This window comes from Acanthochromis polyacanthus, chromosome 22 (genome assembly GCF_021347895.1).
Source record: "Acanthochromis polyacanthus isolate Apoly-LR-REF ecotype Palm Island chromosome 22, KAUST_Apoly_ChrSc, whole genome shotgun sequence".
Taxonomy (NCBI): Eukaryota; Metazoa; Chordata; class Actinopteri; family Pomacentridae; genus Acanthochromis; species Acanthochromis polyacanthus.
In genome coordinates this window covers 4,941,783-4,966,446 of record NC_067134.1, presented here as the reverse complement: position 1 = coordinate 4,966,446, position 24,664 = coordinate 4,941,783, and the positions used below count along the sequence as shown (strand labels likewise).

Genomic DNA, 24,664 nt, shown 5'->3' with positions numbered 1-24,664 from the left:
GACAGCACACAAGAAGTTCATAGTTACTGGTCTAGTTGTGAAAAATGGATAATAAGGATTAAGTTATAACTTCCAAAAATATCTTTTCCTGAACAGAAATAGGTAATATTTCCTAATGACTTTATGGTAAATGAAACATCAAAAAATGTTTATTAGATGAGAAATGTCATCACAATATTGAAAATGTGATCTGAATGCCTGTGATATTTTGAGTTTAGTACCTGTCAATTAAAGGAACATTCTGAAAGGCTATATATTATTAAGTTTGTCCTTGATCTTTTCCATCAGCATTCATGAATTGACAGTTTAAGTAACATGGAAACATGATTCTTAGCCACATTCTAAGTTGATTTAATGCTAAAAATCATTTGGCCCCTGGACCCTGGCTGGCTACTGGGCTTTTCAGGTTTCAAAAGTTGGCAGGTATGCATTTTCCTCCAAAACAATCCTAATTTTAACCAATCTCCATCTTGAGCAGGAGGATGGCTTGACATTCCCACGGTGTTGATCTGTGCATGTAATTGTTTGGACAAATAAACGTCAAACCACAGCAATCTGGAAATTGCACCCAAGGATGACCACACCTGTGGAGGCCCACAAACGTCTTCCTGATGTCTTGGCTGATTTCTTTAGATTTTCTAATGCCGTCACACAAGGAAGCAGTGTGTTCGAGGTGTGCCTGAAAATACATCTTAATCTATCAAAAGCTTTCAAAGTCAGGACATCATCATCTTGAAGGAATAGCAATCTTAGTGGATGCAAACTTCTGATTGTGAATAAAATAATAAAATTCTCTAAAAAAACCTCTTGTTATTCTGGCATTTAAAGATAATTTTGGTCATCTTAACTGACATAAAACAGGAGAAGCATTGCCAGATTTAATGTCAGATCATGTAAATTTAAAAAAAAGGGTTATGTGTCGTTTATCCAGTGTAAGTAAACTTCTGGGTTCAACTGTCTGAATTTCTTGAGAAGGAAAAGGCTGGTAAACTCACAATGCTCAAAAGTATTATTCTCTACCAAAGAAAATGCTGCTCTTTACCTTCCTGAACAACTTGCTTGAAAAACAAGACTTTTCTTCCATTACTTATCTTCATCACCATGTAAGACATTTTCATAAAGTATGATCAGCAGCTAGTTCAGCCTCAAACGAAAAACGAGCAGCTTCCGAGCAGTCCACCATTATATCCTCAGTAACAGCTGCTTCTGCAGAGCTACATCTCTCCAGCCAACGTCACCTGGCTTTGGTCGGCCCATCTCACCAACTGGAGCAACTTCAGACATTTTAAATAACAAATGAATGATAATAATGTTACAGTGGTATGTTTCTCACTTTTGTGAAGAATCCATGTTTCTTCCGTTGTTGAGCTCAGACTAAATGGCTGCCAACATTCCTCTGCTCCGCCGTCAGACTCTCCTCCTCCTCCTGCCAATTCACCTGTCACATCAAACACATCTTCATGAGGATACCACTCTATACACAAGTGTCAGAGTGTCCCTATATGTTCATCAGCCAACACAGAGGACACATTTCAACTCAATAGTTCACTTTTAGCTCTTTCAATTTCACCTAAAACTGATACAAATGAACTTAAACTGTTAAAATAAGGAACATAGACAGAAAACAGACACGGAAAAAGAGAATAAAGAGAACATAAAGATGCTACTGCAGGTGATTCAAGACAGGACTGCTGGTAGAAAACTGTTCATGCTGTAAGTTAGTGAATGTATTTTACTGCTCAGTGTTCTGTTTAAAGGCAGCTCTCACTCTCTGTTCTTTGTACTCTCCCATAGACTGCTTTGCACTCTGTGTCACCTATACCTTCAGAGCTCTGAATAAAAGAACAAAAGATTTATTGCAAAGAACAAAAAGGTTTTTGCCTCCACAGTAGCTTGTTATGAAAAAGATTGTATTTTTTAATTGAATGTTCTTATTCATTGTAATACTGTGTGATGTGTGCTAAAAGAGGAACAAGGACACGAGCTATTATCAATATTATTTCATTTTACATGTCTAATTTTAAAAATATGATATTATATAAATATGCACTACTGTTCAAAAGTTTGAGGTCACTTAGAAATGTCCTTTTTTCTTGAAATCAGTTCTTTTCAATGAAGATAGCATTAAATAAATGATAATCCAGTCTATACCTTGTTAATGTGGTATATGACTATTCTAGCTGGAAACGGCTGATTTTTAATGGAATATCTCCATAGGGGTACAGAGGAACATTTCCAGCAACCATCACTCCTGTGTTCTAATGCTACATTGTGTTAGCTAATGGTGTTGAAAGGCTCATTGATTAAGGTTACAGACAATAAGAGTCGCTTGACTTAAATGACGCGGAAATGTTTCCAGCTAACCTAACATTCAGCAAGGCAGTTGTTGCGCTGCATTATGGGATCTGTAGTTTGTGTGTTATCAGCGCTTCATATCGTCAGACAATTAATAACTATAATAATAAATCATGTAAAATTATCTCGCGAGCCAGATATAATTGTATTACGGGCCGGATATGGCCCGCGGGCCTCAAGTTTGACACATGTGCTGTACAGCCACCAAAGTCACTGTAGCCATGAATGGGCTCCTGCTGGTCATACTACACCTCTTGGTTTGGTGCTAAATGAAAAATTTGAATTTAACGAATTTTTATGTTTTTTATTATTATTTATGAGTATTTAAAATTCAATAACTTCACTCTTACACACTGTACAGTCACCAAAAGTCACTGGAGCCATCCATTGTCTCCTGCTGGTCATACTACAACTCTTTGTTTGTTGCTAAATCAAAAATCTGAATTTTAAGGAATTTGTGGTGTCTAATCAGCATCTTGATATGGCACCACCTGTGAGGTGGGATGGATTATCTCAGCAAAGGAGAAGTGCTCACTATCACAGATTTAGACAGATTTGTGAACAATGTTTGATAGAATGGTGATATTGTGTACGAGGAAAAAGTTTTAAATCTTTGAGTTCATCTCATAAAAAATGGGAGCAAAACAAAAGTGTTGTGTTTAGATTTTTGTTGAGTGTAAATATACCACATACATCAAGAAAAGTGCCATCAAGCAAGTTTACTCATTAATCCTTAAAACTTCACATTACAAGCACACACACTAAATATTGTACACAAATCATATGGCAATAAACACCCAAATGTAAAAAATTGAGTCCCTAAAAACAGTGGGTGATCATTTTTATCTGTTAAAAAATCTGTCACAACAAAACATTCAAAACAATGCACAGTTTTTCTGGAATTATTTTGAAACAGTTTTGGATCCTTACCCCAGACCAAACCTCTTGTATCTTGATAAGAGCCTAACTTGTGTACAGCCTCTTCAACTGTGACTGATGCACACACACAATACCAAGGGGTATTTTTGTATTACTAATAACATAAAAATTCCTTAAAATTCAGATTTTTCATGTAGCACCAAAGCAAGAGTTGTAGTATGACCAGCAAGAGCCCACTGATGACTCCAGAGACTTTGGTGACTGTACAGTGTGTAAGAGTGGAGTTACTGAATTTTAATACTCATAAAAATAATAAAATTCTTAAAATTCAGATTTTTCATTTAGCACCAACGCAAGAGTTGTAGTATGACCAGCAGGAGATAATTGATGGCTCCAGTGATTTTTCGTGGCTCTACGGTGTGTAAAAGTGAAGTTATTGAATATTTTGTGTTGTGTCTCTTTTCGCTGTTGCAGCGGTTTTGCTATTTGCAGACGGTCCCTGTTCACTCGTCACACCGCAGCTGCTCATAGACACCAATGTTATTTCTTCAGCTTTAAAGACAGCGACTTTTGATAAAACTGGCCTTGTAGCACATTATCTACCTTACAACGATTTGAAAGAGGCATCGTTTATGTTGTGACAACGTATATCTTATGAATTATTGATGCCGGAAGTCCGAATCTGTGAATATCTTTCCAACTTTAACCAACTGTGACCGCAGTCGTCACACGCCGTTAGCCGCCGTAGCTTCCTCCGATTAAACCAGGCATTTTACGTGTGTATACGGATCCTATCCTAAATAAACCATGCGTAGCGCGATTAGCAATGACCTACCTGCAGCAACTTGAACGCTGTTACTGAACGCTCCAGCCTGATGCCTGAAATGTTTGAAGCCAGCAGCCGACACAACAAAACGACCGGAAGTGGAACGATCAGAAGGGGTGTGGCCTCAGCCTTCAAGACTGAGAGAGAGGGGGAGAGAGATATCCTCCAGTCAGGGCCGGCCCAAGCCTTCAGTGGGGCCCTAAGCGAAATTTACCCTGGGGGCCCCCACGAACGACTTCAGTGCAAAATCCTGAATATAATGTCAAGTCGTGATGGGTAGATGAGACCCCATCGTGTGTGTCACACTTTTTCCCTCATTGTATCATTCATGTATCACGCAGTGCGGTTTGACTAATTGGTGCCACGAGTGATTAAGAATGTACTGCAGCAATGAACAATAAAGTTTGAAACAATTTGTGATGAATGAGCTTGACTGAAGGTAATGCAACTATTTTTTTAAACGTATGTCTAAAAATAATACAATAGACTTGAAAGTGTTTTTGTTTGATAGAGAAAGTAGGCTACATGTGATAAATTGAATGTTATATTATCATTAAAATATAGGCTTAAGTGCCTTTGTGCCTGTTGTGACCACAGTCAATGTCAAGTGTTGTTTATAATTTTCTCAATAAACCCAGTTGTGTTACCATGCAGGAAATCATACTGGTAGTAATTTTTAAGCCCAAAATTATAATTCATAGCATGTATTTCAGCAGTTTTTAGCTTTACTTTACAGAAATGTTTCTTTACTTTCACTTCACTGATTACTTTTACATTTATTGGGGTAAATTTTGACCCAATTTACTTTACTCAAGTAGTGTAATCAAGTTCTTTGATCATTACTGACTATGTTGATGTTGGAAGTTCATTTAGATGTTTTTTTTAAAGTTTCCTTTATCTTTTAACAGAAATTACCTGTAAGGTTGCTTAGCTTACTTTTTATTACAAATGATTGTAAAACAGAGTATAAAGTACAGATTGGCATGCCAGAAAAACATATTTTCATATTTGAAAAGGCACATGACATGTTTATATTATTATACATGGAAGATCTTTTCCAAAAGGACAATTCAAAATATTTTGATTTTATAACATACATAAAAAAACAAGTTCTCTAGAACACTAAATCTTTGCTTTCTTTTGCTTTTTCTGCTCTCTTTCTCTTTTCATCTGTGTGTAATAATAGGGTTGCCAACTTTCTCACAACTAAATAAGGGACAGGTGCACAGTGCCACTATGGTGTGAGCATGATGTGTGAGCACAGTGTATATTAATTTAGTGATTAACAGGAATAAAAATGTCTATTCCCTTTAATTTAACCTAAATAATTTGGCCCTTTACAATAAACAGGCAAAAAAATAAATAAATGCAAAAAACTCACCAAGTTTACTTTTCCATGGATACTTTTTGCTGCCTTGACTGACTCAAGCAGTTTTTTTGTCCTTTGCACAGCCAAAGAGAGTCCTTACATGAATATCACAGTTCACAGATATTTGAAGTTCATTTTTGATCAGCTCTGTGCTGCACCTGTTTCTTGACCGCAAGTCCTATAACTAGCATACGTCTGAATGACAGTGATCTGGAGAAGTTTATTTGTTTATCACTGTACAAAACATCCTCTCAACTCTCTATCATAACTATCAGGTAGCGATACTTCCTTCCGTTCAGTGCCAAGTTATTGATCTGCATAAGCGCACATGGCTAATTGAATATTCATGAGATAAGCACGGTGCAGCCGTTGCTGTTGATTATGACCGGGTAGTTGTTATTGACTGAATCTGGAGTTTGGTCAGCTGCCAGAGTGTAGCGTGAGCTTTAGACCTATATATTTGACAGTACTCTTGTGGTTTCTGTACGTTTTGATTACAAGCATATCTGTCGCTGTCTCAGCAGGCAGCATTTAGGAGTAGACGCACTGTTACACCACAGTAATGGCGCGCCCGCAAATACGGGACAGTGAAGATCCCGTATGAGACAAATCAATTTAGCCCAATTACGGGATGTCCGGCTAATACGAGACAGTTTGGCAACCCTATGCAATAATGAACTCACAAATGTGAGTCGTGCTGTGTACCTTAAAGCCATGTATAGAGAACGGAAGGAATGGATATTGGTTGTTTGTTGGACAAATGTGTTTATATACCCGTGTGGTAATCACATTCTGAAAGTTGGTTTATACCGGCGGATTCGTGAGAATCTAAGCTTTCCATCGTGTATTGATGTCTATCATCGAGTTGGCAGTGTCGTTCTACTTCGAAATGCATATGTAAATATCAAAACGGCCCGCCTGCGGGCCGCTGAACCGCAACAAGTTTTAATTCCGGTTATGTTTAGAGTCGAGGATTTAGATCATTTTGGGTTAAGTGAAGGGATTTGTTATAATTAAAGGTTAGAAAATGTAATTGCAATTACCAAATATCCAACTGGAGGAGAAAAAGGCACTGTGGAAAACAAGACTCAGACTGAGCCCTAAACTTGTACTGCTCACAACATTTACACACGTGGACAAATTGTTGTACCCCTCAGTTAAAGAAGGAAAAACCCACAATTCTCACTGAAATCACTTGAAACTCACAAAAGTAACAATAAATAAAAATTTATTGAAAATTAAATAATCAAAATCAGCCATCACTTTTGAATTGTTGATTAACATAATTATTTAAAAAACAAACTAATGAAATAGGGCTGGACAAAATGATGGTACCCATAACTTAATATTTTGTTGCACAACCTTTTGAGGCAATCACTGCAATTAACGATTTCTGTATTTGCAATGGTATGTCAATGGTCAACAGGTATTTGGCCCACTCCTCATGAGCAACAGCTCCAGTTGTCTCAGGTTTGATGGGTGTCATTCTCCAAATGCATGTTTCAGCTCCTTCCACATATGTTCAAATGGGATTCAGATCTGGGCTCATAGAAGACCACTTTAGAATAGTCCAACGCTTTTCTCTCAGCCATTCTTGGTGTTTTGGCTGTGTGTTTTGGATCGTTGTCCTGTTGGAAGACCCATGCCTGCGACTGAGACCAAGCTTTCTGACACTAGGCAGCACATTTCTCTCCAGAATGCATTGATAGTCTCAGATTTCATCATACCTTGCACACTTTCAAGACACCCTGTGCCAGATGCAGCAAAGCAGCCCCAAACATTACTGAGCCTCCTCCATGTTTCACGTAGGGACAGTGTTCTTTCTTCGTATGCTTGCTTTTTGAGTCTATGAACATAGAGTTGATGTGCCTTACCAAAAAGCTCCAGTTTGGTCTCATCTGTCCAAAGGACATTCTCCCAGAAGCTTTGTGGCTTGTCAACATGCATTTTTGCAATTCCAGTCTCGCTTTTTTTATGAGTTTTTTCAGCAGTGGTGTCCTCCTTGTCGTCTCCCATGAAGTCCACTTGGCTCAAACAACGACGAATGGTGCGATCTGACACTGATGTACCTTGGCCTTGGAGTTCACCTTTAATTTCTTTGGAGGTTGCTCTGGGCTCTTTGGATACAATTCGAACGATCCGTCTCTTCAATTTGTCATCACTTTTCCTCTTGCGGCCACGTCCAGGAGGTTTGGCTACTGTCCCGTGGGTCTTGAACTTCTGAATAATACGAGCCACTGTTGTCACAGGAACTTCAAGCTGTTTAGAGATGGTCTTATAGCCTTTACCTTTAAGATGTTTGTCTATAATTTTTTTCGGATGTCCTGGGACAATTCTCTCCTTCGCTTTCTGTTGTCCATGTTCAGTGTGGTACACACCTTTTCACCAAACAGCAGGGTGACTACTTGTCTCCCTTTAAATAGGCAGACTGACTGATTATGAGTTTGGAAACACCTGTGATGTCAATTAAATGACACACCTGAGTTAATCATGTCACTCTGGTCAAATAGTTTTCAATCTTTATAGAGGTACCATCATTTTGTCCAGGCCTGTTTCATTAGTTGTTTTTTTAATAATTATGTTAATCAACAAATTCAAAAGTAATGGCTGTTTTGATTATTTAATTTTCAATAAATTTTATTTATTGTTACTTTTGTGAGTTTCAAGTGATTTCAGTGAGAATTGTGGGTTTTTCCTTCTTTAACTGAGGGGTACCAACAATTTTATCCACGTGTGTATCAAAACAAAAAGTCATACAACCTACCTTTATCCTGTTTTTCTTTTCCTGCTCCTCCAACCATTTTCTCTTTCTTTTTGTGCCCCTGAGAGGTACATTTTCTTGGACGCAACATTTCTGTTGCTTCTATCCGCCATTGAGCAATGACACTGTCACTGAACTTGCGCAGCCGCTAAGGTATTCTGCGCAGGAGTAACTAGGTCCACTTTTGATACCATCGAAGGTTGACATACTTGGCAACCTAGCTGGCATTAGAAAAATTATACCAAAATGATTGTTGTACAACCTGAAACAATGGTTATTCAATTGTTTTTTTTCTATTTTTTACAATACACTTGCTTTTATGAAGGACTCTGGGGGCCCCCTGGTGGTGGTGGCCCTAAGCGACCGCTTAACTCGCTTATGCCTTGGGCCGGCTCTGCTCATAAGAGTCTTAAAGAATCTGTCTTATCAAAATTATATTGAATTCAAAAGGAAGGAAGCAGAGCAAGGAAAGTAATTAAAGGGACTAAAAGAGCTTATTGGAGAGAATATGTGGGAGTTGGGTAGCAGACACCTATAAGCCAAGTATGGGAACAATTAAAAGAATGTCAGGAATTATAAAAATTATAACTACCCAGTAATGAAAAATGGTGAGCAGACTGTTGTTAGAAATTCAGATAAAGCAGAGCTATTAGCTAAACATTTTGTAAATGTTCATAGCAGTAGTAATCTAAGTTAGAGGAAAAGAGAACAAGAGAGGAGACTGTGGGGAGTCATTAATATATTTGAGAATGTAGGGGGCAATGATAGTGTGATTAATGCAGAAATTCACAATGAAGGAGCTAAATGACGTGTTTAAGCAAGTGTGGTAAAACAACTCCTGGGAAAGATGAAGTTAGTTACAGTATGCTAAAGAATCTTAGCGGTAAATGTAAGAATTTTTTGCTTGTTCTGTATAATAAAGTGTGGACAGAGGGCTATTTGCCTGAACAATGGAAGGAAGCTGTAGTTATACCAATCTGTAAGCCAGGTAAGGATCCTTGTTTAGCTGAGAGTTATAGGCCTATTGCACTGACCTCTCATGTGGGTAAATTGATGGAGAAAATGGTCAATGACAGACTTTGTTACTTTTTAGAAAAATATGAGTTACTTAAAAATCATCAGTATGGTTTAGGAAGGGGAGGAGTACTTTGGATCCTGTGGTTATTTTGGAACATGAAATTAGGAAGGGCCCAAGTGAATAAGGAGAGTGTGATTGCTGTTTTCTTTGATGTGGAGAAAGCGTATGATATGATGTGGAGGAGGGGCTAATCATAAGGTTGCATCAGATGGGAATCCGTGGGAAGATGTTGGGATGGGTGAAAAGTTTTTAAGTGAAAGAAAATTTAGTGCGAGTGGGAAGATTTTAGTGCTCAGTATGATGTAGAAAACGGCACACCTCAAGGTAGTGTAGTAAGCCCAGTTTTATTTAGTGTTATGATAAATGAATATTTTGTAATGTTGAAGGTTATGTAGGATGTTCTCTTTTGCAGATGATGGAGTAATGTGGAAAAGGGGTAAAATATAAATTTTATTGTGAGCAAAATGCAGCAAGCGATACACAAAGTGGAAGAATGGACTATAAGGTGGGGTTTAGATTTTCTGTCAGTAAGACAAAAACAATGTTTTTTACACGAAAAAAGGTTGATCAAGTAAATGTTAAACTGTATGGGGTGAATTTTGAAAAAGTAAGTGAATTTAAGTATTTGGGTATATGGTTTGATCCAAGGCTAACATGGGCGTTGCATATTAGTAAAGTGGTGGAAAAATGTAAGAAGGTGATAAATATTATGAGCTGTTTGAGGGGTCGGGACTGGGGAGCTAGTCGGAATTGTCTTAAAGCAATTTATATTCCTATAGTCAGATCAGTGATAGATTATGGTTGTGTAGTTTACAGTTCAGCTGCCAAGACCAACCTGAAAAGTTGGAAGTTATTCAGAGTCTTGCATTGAGGTTATGCTGTGGAGCAATGGACACAACCCCAGTAGATGCCATTCATGTGGAGATGGGAGAGATGCCATTAGATTTTAGAAGGATGCAATTAGCTCTGACTTATTGGGCTAACTTACAGGGACACGGACAAAGTCATCCGGTGTTGAGCGTGTTTGCAGCCAAGTCAGGAAAAAGAAAAGGTGCAGATTAATAGCTTTGGATGGGTAATAGAAAGCATGACACAAGAGTCCGGAATAGATCAACTTGAAATAAGTCCAACGGTTTCAATTTCTCTTACTCCTTCCATGGTTACTGACAGAAATAAAGGTCGATCTAAGCTTATTGGAAAAGAAGTGTAATAGTGGTTCTGTTAATGGGTATATTTCTTATGTTATTCAAATGATTTGGTTATTTATACTGATGCGTCAAGGTCACTTACAGGTCAGGTTGGAGTGTCCTTTGTTATTCTGAATTAGGCATTGCTATTAATAAAAGAACAAGCGACAAGTTATCAGTGTACACTGGGGAATCGGCAGCAATATTGCTGGCATTAAACTGGACAGAGGATAATGGAAAGAGAGAACTGTGATTGCAACTGACTCCAGCAGTGCAGCAATAAGTGTTAAAATTTGAAATCTGAGGCAAGACAAGATATTATATGTGAAATTGGTCAAGTTAGTTATAGGCTAGGGAGACAAGGCAAGCAAATTATTATTTTGTGGGTTCCGGCACACATAGGAGTGGATGGAAATGAGTTAGCAGACAAGTATGCAAAAAGAGGGGCTGCTAAAAATGTAATTGACTTTCCCGTGAAGTATAGTAGATCTGAAGTTAAAACAATAGTTAAAGAACGAATGAAGAAGAAATGGCAGAGACAATGGGATACCTGCTCGAAAGGTCGCTTTTATTATTCCATTCAAAAAAGTGAGGGGAATTTAGGAGAACAGGGCTGTTTAGGCCGGAAAGAGGAGGATGTCTTGTCACGATTAAGACTCGAGCACACAGGGCTGAATAGCACTCTGAGAATCATTGGAAAACATAATACAGGGGAATGTGAATGCTGTAGAGTGGAGGCGAATGTTGAGCATGTATTGATCTATTGCCCAAGTTTCAGCAGCAGAGAAGAGTATTCATGAGGAAATCTGTGATAGTAAAATCAATTCGAGGTCAGGGAAATTTTGAGTAATTTATCTTTGAAACATCTTGCTAGAGCATTGCTTTTATTTATGGAAAGAACAGGTTTAAGAGAGAGGGTTTAAAGCTGCTGTCCGGAGTTTGAATCGCAGCGTCTCCCAAAACGCTGTTGGTCCCACCCTCTGATTTCGCCCCTTTATTTGTGCACGCGCGCAGTACATGAGAGAAGTGTCCGGAGTGCTGCAGCATCTCGCCTGTTTAGCTGTTTTCCCCTCTTCTGCATTTAGTACACTTAGTAAATAATAAAGGAATTACGTTAGAATGCTGTATTGAGTCTAACTTGTCCTAATACCAAAATAACATGAATCTGCTAGGACGAACGAGTAAAGTTTCAATATGTGATTACACTCGTGTATCCCTCTCGATGACGTTGTAGTTCAGAATTGCATGACTCCTCTGACGAAGAGTATGTCCCAGACGCCCCAGCATCTTCCTCCAGAGGTCGGGCATCTAAACGAAGCCGTCAGGCGGGCTATGGAGGCTGTGGTCGGGGAGCGACGCGAGCACCCCGAGCCAAAAAACATCCTGCAGTCTCTTGGCCTGACAAGCCGTGGGATTGGTAATTTTTCTGGAAGTTGCTGATCCCTGATGCTCTCTCCTCCACAAGCAAAACAAATGTGCTCGCGCCGCGGTTGCGTAGTGCGTAGCTCGCCCACCTCTGCATGGACTTGCTTGCTGTGCGCGTAACCGTTGATTGACAGCATGACAAAGCTGAAGCTCGAACTTGATTGGTCGGCAGCAACCGGCGCTTTTTGGAATAACATGGGGGTCTATGAGAGGAAGGCTCAGGAATAAATTTTCATATCGCGTTATACTAACTTTATATTATAGTATCGAACTAGACTAACACATTTAAGCTTTGTTAAAAAATGATACATAAATTGAAACAAACGGAAACTCCGGACAGCAGCTTTAAGGACTGCTGGGGCCTTCCTGCCCCACACTCCATTCCAGAAGGTGGCGGTAATGCACCTAAAAGTTGCGTGCCAACTGCCATTAAATAAAAAGAAGAAGAAGAAGAAGAAGAAGAAGAAGAAGAAAGTAACTCAGTGTTTCTGCCGGAACTTCACAGTGTGACACCCGGCGGATGTAAACAAAGAAGCATGAGCAGAGTTAGCATCACTGCTGTGTGGACTGAGCTATAAAACGGCTGTATTATAGTATTAGTGAGAAATATCAGGGCGATAAAGTAACGATGTGTTCAGTTGAGTATCTGAGAGAGTTGATCAGCGACAGACTAGCTGCTGCTGCTGGAGAAATATTCTCAGAGTTTGAATAAAAACATCGTCCAGTACCAGGAGGAGATCGATCGTCAGCACAGACTGCTGGATGTCATCTGGAAACCACACATCCCCTTACAACCCATTGGTGTGTATGTGTTTTGATGGTGAAGGATTCCAGTTATAGCATGTGTAGTGGTTGTGTACTCTCTCTTGCATTGTGTAGGAGCATCCTCCCTATTGGCATTAAATCCGCCGTTTATTTGCAGGAGCTGGTAAAACACACTGATATTACTCTCACAGTCGTACACGTGGTAACCTCTCAATATATTCAGCATGGAGGTTAAACTTAATTAGCATTTTGCTAGCGGAGCTTAAACTGGTCATCTTACCACGGCAACCGGACACAGCGGACTGAGACCGCAATGTGGGGGAACACACCATAGATATGAAGAGTAGATACGCCAGCGCTGCAGCAGCCGGCTCATCGACGTGCCTACGTGGCAGCCATCTTGGAGGGGGCAAAGTTCCCATTCAAAGCAATGCATGCACATTGAAAATAAATCAGAATCTGCTCATTTTTCAACCGATTTTCGTGTGGTTTAGTTTATTGTCAACTTCAAAAAATGTGCTATTGATAGAGAATATTTGATCTGAAAAAAAACACCGAAAAGGGCTTCCTACAAATGTAGCCTGCAATTTTAGTTATCTTATTATTTAGGTCCAAAGGCCAGGGAATCTTTTCAATTCAGCCATTACATATATAAATGTAAATACTTAGATATGTAGAAAATGTTTTGAGATCAAAACATTTAATTGCTGCTATTCACCTTATTCAGGAAGTGAGGCAGGGCGGCGCCATTTTTGAGAGCGACTTCCGGTTGACCGTCTTCGCACTACAACAACATTGAGTCCTCTCGCTACTGTAGCTACTTTTAACTGTTCTTTTAAGCGATTTAACATGTTTGGCATCAATTGCACTGTCCGTGGGTGCCACAACAACTGGGGAAAGATGAAGCTTTCTCTCTCTCAGAATTGTTTAGAGCACGGAAAGGTTAGATCTGAATGCTGCGGACCAGCTCATGGCTATGTAAACACACTGCTTGCATTGGTCACTGTCAGCGCAGCTACAGCGATTCTACCAAAGTTCAGTTTCCACTAAAGACCTAGCTATGCCATCAGTGAGGTAAAAAGCTATTTTGAAACGTTGTTATGACTGCGGTTTGGTCAGAATCAGTTTTTTGTTGCTCCAGGGAATTAGCATTAGCTTGTGACAGGGCTAATAACACAGTAAACCGCAGGAGCTGTTTCAGAAATGACAATAACAACCTCCGTTTGCACAACCACATCGTATATACATGAATCAAATTAAGTTTTATTCAAATCAACATACCTTCCATAATATTGCAGCAGCGTGACTGCAGGACCGTCCCAACCCAGCGATACAGGAGCATCCCGTGGTCTCCACCACTCCATCAGCTGTCACCAGCACCCATGCCATGTGTGAAGAGGTACTAGACTGACTTGGGCTGACATTAGCTTTAAGAAACGTATATTCCCGTTCTTGATGTAACAGAACAGCGCCGACTTTACCACTGTGCAAATATTGATAGGCTTCAGTGCTCATAATTATTCATAATTATGAGCACTGAATAATTGTGTGCACAATAATAATTCCTGAATAATTATGAGCACAATAATAATTCCTCATAGCCGAGCGATCAACGCCAAGAGACAACACGAAATAGTTAAAAAATATCGCCATACATGACTTGTGGCCACTTTTTCATGTCATCCTCCCACTCTGTAATAAGTCGCGGATGAGGCAGACTTGATCCATTTCTGTTTTTTAAAGAGGTTTTCGTTTCTTCCCACATCACTTTCTCAGTTGTTAACACCGCCATGACCGAGTTACCGGAAGTGCTACTCAAAACAGGAAGTCCCGCCCGTTGGAAAATGGGCGGAGCTGAATAAGATGAATATAGTTGCAGGAAAACTCTCTCTCCTCAGAGCTGTTTCCCACTTCTTCCTCAACCCATAGTCTTTGGGAAACCTACATGGAGTAAAGAAAACAAGTAGACAGAGAAGTAAATAAGTATGTACACAACAACATATTTGAAAAGAAATCATGCTAATAAATTAAGTGCAAAGAACTCAATTAGCCAATATACTGGAGACCAAAGTTATTTAATTTGATAAGTATAGCCTTGTTTAGTATCATTTCAATTATCTGAGAGCAGTCCTAAAGAATTGCCCAATCATAAAATGGGTTTGGAGGAATAAGATAGATGCTAATGTATATGAGTTAGGCTTTATAGCTACTATTGGTAGTATTGGTGGTATTAATAGTAATGCGACTACTATCTGTCTGTCTTGTAAAGTGTCTTTGAGTGTCCCAAAAAGCGCTATATAAATTTGATGTATTATGATTATTATTACTACTAGTAGTAGTGGTAATACACAACTACTGCTGCTGATACTGTCACTGCTACTACAACTTGTAATACTAGTAGATATGCTGATACTACTTCTACTACTCTAACAGCTACTTATACTACTACTACTGCTTGTACTTTTAGTATTACTACTACTGCTTGTACAACTATACTACATGTACTATTAATCATCTGGTATTTGGTTGTCCAGCTGTTAGCCCGTGTTAATGTTTTGCTAGTGGTTAACTAGCTAGCTCTCATAAACTGGAAGCTCTCAACAAGATTTAATAATGAAAAAAGAGCCAAAAATTATTCTTACCTGTGGAAAGTTATTCCAAGTTTCCTTGTCTTGATCGTCCGATGTAGTGTGCAACTGTATGCAGCACAATGAGCCGGCATTCTTCTTGTTTTAGTTTTCGTGCCACTGACATCAATGGAAAACATTGAAACTTTGCCCCCACTAGCTTAGTGTCTCCGTAGGCATGGCGCTCAGAGGGGCTTGTCGTATCTACTCTTCATACCTATGGAACACATCCCAAGTCTGCAGGGGCCCGGACGTTGTGCGTCCACGCCATATCCGGTGGTCACCGTGGGAACCAAATATGTAATATGAGATGGCAAGTGGAATCATTAACTCCGCTACACATGTAGAACATCATGAAGTGTTCAGGTGAATAGTTAACGGTGAACTGAGACACATTGTGAGGAAGAGAGGATGGGCTCATAATATGGTGTCTCGGGCTGCATGAGATTGGAAATATGTGCGATATGGGTGTCCAGAACTGCAATATCGATATATATTGCGATATTGGATATTAGTGCTGTTGTCCGATGTGATAACCACTTGTTCCTCTTCTTGCAACCCCCAGTTCGTCAACACATCCCACAGGGCAGCCGCTATATTTTCACCGGTGTGGGAGTCCGGAAAGTAGGAGACTTCTAAGCAAAGTGTTTTCAGATCAAAGTCATTTGTGAGAAAGTGAACATTAAAACTGATGTAGAGCTCAGTAGTACGACTGGACCATAAATCTGTGGTGCTTGCAAAGAAATCCACATTATTAAGCTCCGCTTTTACAGACCCCAAGCATGCCTCGTACATCTGTGGAATGGCGACTTGGGAAATAGTTCAGTGATGGCACTTGGTATCTGCGGTCGAATTCTTTCAGCATATCCAAAAAATCTTCTTTACACACGACATTAATGGAGAGTGTGCGGTATAACGTGTAATGGCCTCAGTTAAACCTTGGTGGCGGTTGGAAGTTTTTTCATATGGTGTAACAGAAGAAAAACTTTCACCAATTGTTGTCTGTGTGCTTGCCTTTCTTTTGTCTGCCTTCATGGGAGTAGCTCGTGGTGTTTTAGATTGTAAGAAAACAGCATACAGTTCCTTGTGGTTGTGTTCGAGGTGGCTGTGCAGATTTGTAGTGTTTCCTCGCGATGTAGCCACAATTTTTCGGCATGACTTGCAAAGGACTTGTGTCTATGACTCGTCCTGTCTCCTAAAGCCATAGTACTCCCAAATTTCTGAGGTGCGCTGTTTTTTAGGCACAAGTTGTTCGTTACAGTCGTCTTCCCGTGTCCTGCCATGTTGTGTTGTGGCGCTGGTAGCAAAAGTGCTATTTGGGATGGGGGGAGAGGGGTTTAAGGTCACACTCAATTGGTCACAAGAAAACGTCTATGCATGCAAAAAGCATGATTTATACATCTAAATAATCATAAAATTATCGCGCATGCAAAAACGATATTTTTTTAATATATTGTGTAGCCCTAATGGTGTCTGTTATTGATGCTGTGTGGAGTTTTAAAATGTGATCGTTGTGTTGATTGACCCTGGAAGCAAGAACCAAAGTTTCCTATTCAGAGGTGCTGGAAGTGTTTATCTGAACTACTCCACACTGACAGCAACTGCATTGTGTTATCAAACAGTTTAATAATAAAACTCTGACAGAGGATTCAGTCATTCCATCATTTCAGTCCAGAGACATAATTCCATGTATAGAGATCATTCATGATCTAAAGAAAGTGCACGTACAGAGTTAGAGAGTATAGAAGTAATGTGTTCAACTGCATTCCACTATTAACATGTTGGGTTTCACTGATGAGTCAAATCAACAGTACAGTAACCAGCAGTAAAATAAGAATAACATTAAAATCCAAATGTCCTGACAGGTTTGAAGGCTGAAGAGGACAGCAGCTTTATTCAGACAGATTTTAATGGATCCCCATCAAACCTGTCTGTGTGGTGTGTAGAAAAGTACCCAGTGGTGTTTACCATTAGAATCTTTGTGATCCTGTATCCACTGGAACAATGTGTTCATAGAAATGTTCAGTCATTTGGAGATGCTTGTATCATTCCTGCTGCTGTGTCATGTCTCCAAGATTTCTATTATAAACCATCATATTCTTTTCTAGGCTTGCGCTAGCCAATCGCCACAGCGCCATTGGCACATCGTTTTTCTGGATGGCGCAGTCATTCTGAACCGTGTGTGCCACAGTGACGCTCTATATTTCTTGTAAAAAGCAACAAAAAAGGGTTTGACTTACTTTTTCTTCGAAACGCCCCAACGATAATATAAGAAAAACAAACTTCTTCTCTCGGCACGCATCGGAAACGGTCGGAGCCACCTGAATCTTGATCACGCGCCCGGGTCATGACCCGCTCTCGGCCAATCACAGAAAAGCATGCTATTTTTACTGCGTGAAATCTCTGAACGGTGTGCCACAAGGCGAGTCATTTGCGATCAGGAAAAGCGAGAAAGAGGAGGTTTTGTTGAGTTTATGCTACAGTTGTGAGATATGGTACATAGTGAGGGTTGAAGAATTGGACATAGGAGGAAAAGAAGGTAGACTGGACATGAAATTTATATTTTTATGGGTCAAAAAGTTTTGATCATGAACATGTTTCAGGTACAGGTTTTTAAATGGCCAAATGCATATATACATGGGAATGTGTCTTCATCCCTGACTGCCTGTTTTTACGAAAAGAACATTAAATTTGGATGTGAAAGTTTAGCAAAATGATATAGACTCACACTTTGTGATGATATTTATATTCAGGACTTAGACTTAAACATTTCACGTTGTTGGGGGGGGTCGTCAAAGACCCCACCCCATCCCGAACATTAACATATATGTTTAAAATAACAACATACATACATATAAGTAGAAATAAAATAGTTAAAATAGAACTGTTTAACTGAGCATTTTTTACCTCAAAATGCACCAGAATGCAGGAAAATGACTCCATTTTTTCCGCTATCACTGACACAGAAATTTGTGGCTCATTGTTATTCTTATGAGTGAGCTGCAGTGGCTTTTCATTTCACATTCCTAGTGCAAGCATAGCTTTTTGCATCAAACATTTGACTCTTGAGCTGATTTTGTTGGAGACAGCCAGTCCTGGGCAAAGTGACAGATGTGTGTTCTCTCATCATCACAGTAGTAACCATTGTCTTTTGTCTCTTTCCCTCCAGAGCTCCCACAGTCTTATGTCTGTGAGAATGAGAAGACTGTTGTTGACTATCAACCCCATGACCAAGAGAGAAACTCCATGGTGGACCATGAGGACCCAGAGCCTCCACGGATTAAAGATCAGCAGGAGGAACTCTGCACTAGTCAGGACCAATCAAACCCAGAGATTTCTCAAATTAAAATGGAACAGGAAGAATTGCGCACCAGTCTGGACCAATTAAACCCAGGGTTACCACAAATTAAAGTGGAACAGGATGAACTCTGCTCCAGTCAGGAGGAAGAGTTGATTGGATTGAAACAGGAGACTGATACCTTTGAGGTGACTCCTGCTGATGAGGAAAGTGACCACAGTGAACCAAAACCAAACAGTGATCAGCTCCTGTTTCACATCTCTTGTGTAGCTGAGAGCCCAGATCAGGAAGGAAGCAAGGATGTAGACTCAGGATCAACTAGATGTATCGAGCAGAAACCAAGACATCAGAGTAACAACAGTCACAGTAATGATGTAGACAATGCTCCAACATCAGTGAGACAGTGTGATAATGACAAGGCAAGAAAATCTGCAACATGTGAGGTCTGTGGAAAAGGTTTTAGGCGTAAATCAAATTTAATTAGACATCACAGAACCCACGCAGGTGAGAAGCCTTATTTTTGTGAAACCTGTGGGAAAAACTTCAGTTAGCGGTCCCATTTGACTTACCACATGAGACGTCACACAGGTGAGAAGCCGTATGTTTGTGGAACCTGTGAAAAAAGCTTTATTCGACGGACCCATTTGACTGCCCACATGAGATGTCACACAGGTGAGAAGCCGTATGTTTGTAACATTTGTGGAAAAAGATTTTCTGGTTCATCAGCACATTATAAGCACGTGGCAGTTCACAAAATGGGAAAGCAATATTCTTGTGGAACCTGTGGAAAAAGCTTCAGTCAACGGTCCTATTTGACTGCCCACATGAGATGTCACACAGGTGAGAAGCCATATTCTGGTGGAACCTGTGGAAAAAGCTTCAACTGTAGTCATCAATTAAAAGCCCACATGAGAATCCACACAGCTGAGAGGACATGATCCTGAAACATCTGTGGAAAACATAATGTGAGAATTAAGGTTGAAACAACATGTAAGAATTGGTACAGGTTAAAAGTAGATGTTCTAGATTTAAAGCAGCTTTAGTCTGTGCTTCAACAACAATTGTGAGGAAGTATGTAAGCAATCCTTGATAATTAGACCATATGGAATCTGGACTGTGGTGGTGGAGCAGCAGGCAGAAGAACCAAACTGAATGTCTGGATGGATATGGTATTGGTACAGACTGCTACATTTCTGCTATCATGACATCCTTCATCAGCAGAGCAGTGATTGGAGATAATGTGAAGCTGTTTGGAACATTTTCACTTTCTGCTGAGGGAACATGGCTGTTCAGGTATGAACATACTGCTGGAATCCACTCAGCTTGAACTCTGCTGTCTTTCAAGTAAAAGGAGGCAACGAGATACAGAGACATTGTGACAGTAGAACACAACAGTGTGTGTCACTGCAGCAGAGGAGATCTGGACGTGAAATAAAGTTGTAATAAAAAGTCTACACTCCATGACTGCTTCATGAAATGTTTTGAATGTTTTCAAACAGATGAACATTTACAAGTTGTTTCATAATTAATGTAACTTTGAAGATCCCCAGCAAGAATATCTCTGAGTCAGATATCAAAGACATAACCAACATTATTATGTTTTCAAGCAACAGACAAGTGGTTTTACTAGTAGTAGCTGATACACTCCTGCAAATGTCAAAACCAGAAATGTTAAAAACAGGTGAAGCTGTGCTGCAATTTCTGCTGGTCAGATAAAGGGCTTATGCTATTTATTACTTCTCTTGTCACCACATAGGTCATCTGTGTGATTTGTTTGTAGGATCTCATTGTGTCGTCATACAGCACATTGAACCCTTGTATTGTCTTAACGTCCTGAACACTCCTCCTGTCCTCAGGGTCAGAAATGACCTGCCTCCACTGAGCCTCCAAAATAGAGCAGCTTAATGGAATTTTTAACCAAAAATCTATTTTACATGAAGAAGCAACCTGTCATGCATCACACACTTTGTGAAGGCCTCTGTTTTTGCTTCCTCAGAGGGTAGAAAGACTGTATTTAATAAGTGGACACCATTCGTTTTTATACCATTGTTCATGCTGTAACTCTGTAACTGTTTTCTTTCTTTAAGTAGAGGTTTGTTATCACTATTATTGCTGCTAAAGGTACTGCATAGGTGTAAACATTTCTTGTTTTGCAAGAGATAGTGCTTCTATAGCCTAATAAAGTACCAGAAATGTGCAGAAATGAACTTGAAATGAATTTTTGAAGGGAAACAACAGTGTACTGTATACTGTACAATGGAATGTAAAACTACAAAATACTAGAATTCTCTCATCTTTTGAATCATTGCTCCCACTGACAAGCAGCATAACCTCTACATCAATCATAAGAATAGAAAAAAATAACAGATTCAAACAAAATATTACAAACATATTAAGCTCTAATTAACACACGGAGGACAGAATGCAACTGTATTTGTCACACGTGCAGCACACAGTATTTGTTTTACAGTCCTTCTTGTTACTCCTGGGGCCTGTTTCACGAAGCAGGTTTTACAAACTCTGAGTTTCTTCCTCAACTCTGAGTTGATCTACTCTGAGGGGCCGTTTACACGAGGACTATCTTAACAGAAAACGCAAAAGTGCCGTCTTGTCATTTCACGTTTAGACGAGCGGTTTTGAAGGAAATCTGCGTATATACGGTGACTCTATAGTGTGTGGAATTCGATTGGATATGCATGCCAGGCAGCTGGGTGGCACTGTGATAAAACTCCGCCATGTCTACGTGCATGTGTACTATCTCCCTTTTCGGATCTCCGCCGTGGTAAATGTTCATGAATGGAATCTGTACAGATTCTGTTGGTACGACTCCTGTAGTGTACATAGAGCTGCCAGAGTTGCTTGAAGGTACGAAGGATGGAAATAATCACACATCTTTGTTTACTTCCTTGTACCGGCCGGCAAATCAAAGCACCGGCGCACGTATGTGACGTAATCGAGTACGCCACGTGGTCAGATCTCAGCAAAATTTTGCTGTTTAGACGGGAACGTAACGGCGGAGCGTTTTCAACTTTTCCACTCTTGAGGCCGGTTTCAAATTTTTGCGTTTTTAAGCCCCCAAAACGCAGTCCTCGTATAGACGATAGGGTGTTTTGTTGAAATATTTTGACGTTTTTACCTGCAAGCGTCCTCGTGTAAACGGCCCCTGAGACAGGAACCTCAGAGTTTTCGGTTTCACAACGGCTGATTTGAGTTGGTTTAATTAACTCAGAGTAGTTTCACTCGGAGTTAAGCACGTGCACCACAACTCTGAGAAGACAGCATCAATGGAGCCCCGATTTGATGAGTCACCATGGCAACGGGGAAGCGAAAGGCTGCGTTTTTGAACTGGAAGTTTTTAACGCGCTCATATGGCGAGTTTGAACACGTTTTAAGAAAGAAGTGCAACACCGCTGCAGCTGCAAAAGAGAGGGAGACGGCGTGGAGAACACTGCTGCCCGGATCAATGCGTAAGTTTAAATGTAGTCCTTAGTAATCGTAATAATATTACAGGGAAAAACTGTCTGAATGGTAGAATATTAAGTTATTTCATTTAGGTGAAATCTCGCGGGGGAGAAGCACACGGGGCAGCAGCTTAAGATGAAATATTAAAAACATTGTTCAAACAGGTCAGACCTCGGCATTATTTCATGGAGGTACTTCATGTTGATCATGTTTTACATTGTAAAGTAGCCTAAATATTAAGTGGCTGTTTGACTGTGCAGTTGTTTTATCCACACGTAGCCTAAATGTCTGCATCCATATCATGTCCTGTTAAATAACTGAGCCTATTTAAACTAACATAAACTTCTGCTCAGCCAACAGAAAGAAAGCAGATGCCTGTAAAACGGTGGTATAAAAGGTCATGGATGCATATATATCTATCTATCTATATATATGCATATATATATATATATATATATATATATATATATGTATATATATATATATATATATATATATATATATATATAGATAGATAGATATAGATATAGATAGATAGAGATATATAGATATAAAACGTCACTGATCTCGGATGAAGAGGATGAAACTGTGTCTGCTGCCTTTACAGAGGGGGATCCAGGATCCAGAAAGGTATGTTACTGATAGTTCTCTTCCCATTCACATTTTGGGTGGAATATAGAGTGTGACATTTAGCCTACACTGAAGTATTGCACATTCTCATCTTTTTTAACAGAGCATGGCTGGACAACAGCAGGATGGTTCCTCAACTTCCCCTGCCCAGACTGACACAGTGAGATGGATGTTCAGGAAACACCAGAGGTTCAGTAGCAAAAACAAAAGGGCATTTCAGCATCTGATGGTTTGGTACTGCTTTGCTTCGTAATGGGAAACTAAAATTCCATCTGTTCTGGATTTAAATTAATTATAATCTTAAAAATTAACTATGTTAAATAAATGAATGTCTCTGTAGTAAATAAAATAAAAACACTGTTAAACGCTTAATATCTGTAGTTTAAGGGAAGTGTACAAATAACTGATTTCTTTCAGGTTCATCATGAGAAAATCAAACTTTTACAGAGTAAATTGAGAGCAGGACAAATAGAACAGGAAGATCAGTCAGTAAAATTAGTAAAATATGGTAAAATCTGTGCCCATCAATATGTTTTTAAATGATTTTCTAAAATGCAGTGTACCATCATTATCTAATTAAAGTGAAAATATGAACTGATAAAGGAGCTCCATGTTCTGCTGTATGTTTCACTGATTATTTCTGATTTTTGCAGGAACACTTTGGAGTCTGATGGGAAGAGACATTCTTTGTAAATTCAAACCTGGTATTAATTGTTCTCCAGATGACTTGTTTCTAGAAAATAATAAAATCAGTTCAGTGTTTGCAATCAGCTAATGATTTTCAATATTGTTAGACTGTGGAAAGTTTTAATATGAAAGACACTTTTACTGTTAATCACATCAAATGTATTAGGAAATCTTGTCCAGTTTCTGCGTGTTTGCTGTCTGCTATGAGGTCTGTGTTGTAGTGTTGTTGTGTTGCTGTTGATAATCCATCCACCGAGTATTAAAACATCTGTTTACTTATGACAAAAATGATAAATTAGTCTGTAAGGATTTTTATTGGTTTATGGTCCAGATTGGGTGCATTTTACCTCGAGAACTAACAGATGCACAGCAAACTCAGAGATCAGGTTGCTCTGCCTCACATCAAGGTCGCTGTGTCGACTCGGGCAGAAGTAAAACAGTTGAATGTTTTCATAATAAGATACAGCAGTCTGCGTGATGCTGTCTCTAGTCTGCTGATTGCTGCCACAAAAACCTTGGGAGATGATATGTCTTTCTTCAAACCTCCTGAGACTATCACTCTTCCTAAAAGAAAGTCTGTTTTACAGGAAGCACCCTTTCCTATTCTGTATGGACCCTTCAAATTTACCTGAGGTCCCTAGTGAACGTAGGGCTAAACAAAAGAATCGTGTGGGATGTGTGACAACTGTTTTACCTCATGTTGTTCAAGTTCAATCTAAGAATTAAACTTAATGCTGTAGTTCCTAAGATTAATCAGTGTAATTTAACTTAAAGGGCAATTGCAGGCATAGAGGGCTTCATTCAGTTCCTCTTGGATCAAGGAGTGTTCGTGAAGAGAAAACAATCCATGCCAATTCCAATTCCAATTTCAATTTTGCCAATTCCTAAACATAATCGTCCATATGAATGGAGATTTGTTCAAGATTTGTTTACCGGACACTAATTCTATTTTTGCCTCTTTGCCCCTAGTTTTTAAAAATGAGCTCAATTAGTTGAACTGAGCTGTGCATTTTTCTCTGCATCCAGATAGTCAGTATCTGTTTTCATTTCAATCAAAGGGCGTTAGTTGTTGGGGGCCAGGCTCTACACGGCTTTGTTAGGAGTCCTGTGGTGTGTGCTGTGGCCATGAGGTGTGATTAAGTGAATTTGCACCTGGCTGGTGGCAGCACTACCCTTCTTCTCTTTCCTCCAAAAGAAGCCTGTCACATGAACTCTGTTCTGCTGTTGAAGAAAGTGGCTGAAAGAGGTCACACTACCTCACTGTTTAAACTACAGTACTGCAGTCTGAAGGTCACCTATCTGGGTCCTGTCTTGT

The 24,664-nt window shown here is 39.5% G+C and overlaps 2 protein-coding genes and 1 long non-coding RNA gene across 10 annotated transcripts in view; 1 reads left to right on the top strand and 2 right to left on the bottom strand.

Annotated features, from left to right (window-relative positions):
• Nucleotides 1-24,664, bottom strand: part of LOC110972485 (zinc finger protein OZF-like) — a 657,596-nt gene that overhangs the window by 310,458 nt on the left and 322,474 nt on the right. For 2 of the 8 annotated variants that reach the window (XM_051942967.1, XM_051942968.1), the window contains exon 1: nucleotides 4,070-4,246. The exons of 5 other annotated variants lie outside the window; for them this stretch is intronic. The gene's annotated coding sequence lies outside the window, so the exon portion shown is untranslated. Of the gene's footprint in view, nucleotides 1-4,069; nucleotides 4,247-24,664 lie in introns of those variants that run through there. One more of the 8 variants, XM_051942971.1, reaches the window with a different exon arrangement.
• LOC127531991 (zinc finger protein OZF-like) overlaps nucleotides 1-24,664 on the bottom strand; it is a 95,351-nt gene that overhangs the window by 36,155 nt on the left and 34,532 nt on the right. The gene's annotated exons all lie outside the window — the stretch shown is intronic.
• On the top strand, nucleotides 12,401-20,024 carry LOC127532086 (uncharacterized). Its single transcript, XR_007939338.1, has 3 exons — nucleotides 12,401-12,681; nucleotides 18,442-19,158; nucleotides 19,243-20,024. It is a non-coding gene; the product is annotated as an uncharacterized LOC127532086 (long non-coding RNA).